Source organism: Acyrthosiphon pisum, chromosome A2 (assembly GCF_005508785.2).
Source record: "Acyrthosiphon pisum isolate AL4f chromosome A2, pea_aphid_22Mar2018_4r6ur, whole genome shotgun sequence".
NCBI classification, from domain to species: Eukaryota; Metazoa; Arthropoda; class Insecta; order Hemiptera; family Aphididae; genus Acyrthosiphon; species Acyrthosiphon pisum.
The window spans coordinates 23,834,937-23,836,314 of NC_042495.1; positions in this window are offsets into that span (position 1 = coordinate 23,834,937).

Sequence of the window (1,378 nt, forward strand, 5' to 3'; positions counted from 1 at the left end):
ACCTATGAGCACAAGACGGTGGTTTCTTCAGTACGACAACAACAACAACTTTTACGACCACACCCAAGGCACCTGCGAGTTCCGTATACTGATCAGATCAAAGGAGCTGACAGCATATATAAGGGAGACAGGAGCACAGCCTGATCAGATATACCTGGACCAGCAAGACCGAAGCCACTTCACGCCACCAGCCATTATACACCGCTACACCGCTACACCGCTACACCGCTACACCGCTACTACCATGAAATAATTCTACATAATACTATATTTTGATTGTTCTAAATTATTAAAACGCATATTATTACTTTGAAATTAGTATTATTATTTCAAACTACAACATCGTTTGGATTCTGAAAGGGCTGCACGTAACAATATTTCACACTTGTCTGATGTCATACACCAAATTTTATTTTGCGATTTTTTTTGCATATTTACTGTTTTTTCTGCTATTTTGCTAATTTAAGGTTTTTAGTGCTTTTTTTGGGAATATTTTCACATAAATACAAATAAACACACATTGTTGAAAAACTAAATTACCTATACCAAAACAGCCGTCTACGAATATATAAACGAAAACAAATTGTTTTATTTTATATGATGGTACGCATCCGAAATAAACAGAAAAAACGTTGTTATCGTCGATTAAATCGGACAATTTCGTTCGTATCCAATAAATTGTTTATTTTTAAAATCGTGTCAGTCACATCGTACTATTGCACTATTTTCGGATTCGTTGTATTATCGTGCTGTCGTATTAACTATGTAGTGCAACACACCTCCTTGGTTATTTACTAAGTGGCGGTCGATATTTACACCTAATCCTATCCAGTTAAGGAGCAGATGGTTGGCTATTCCCTCTACACGAACCGGTCTTGAGAACCGGGTTGTTGGACCGATATAAATAAAGTTTTCTAAGTTACGTTTTACAGGTCCTAGGAACTTATGACCCGCGTTTATAAACTAACACAATCGAACATGATTTAGCGACGTATACAATAATTTATTAAATGTCTAAATATTTATATCATTATACAGTACACTAAACCCGAGTAACCCTGTTGTCGAGGGTAGTTTATTGAAGATCACTGGAGTAGAGGAGTACGAGTTGAAACAATATTTATTTATTATGATTCATCTATTAGGTACATTATTATGCGCTTTAATATGTAAATAAGACTGCTGGTGGATATATAGTCTCTATTTCGCGATTCTAACTCAACTGATGGTGATGCAAATAATGTATAGGCTCGTACTCTACGTTCCCGTGTTCTGTCTATCTAAGCAAATTCGCCGAGTGTGACGTGAATGACGAGTCAGAAATCTGTAAATCGTTACAGTACTAATGACTGAACTCTGTAATTTTATTTTAGTGTTC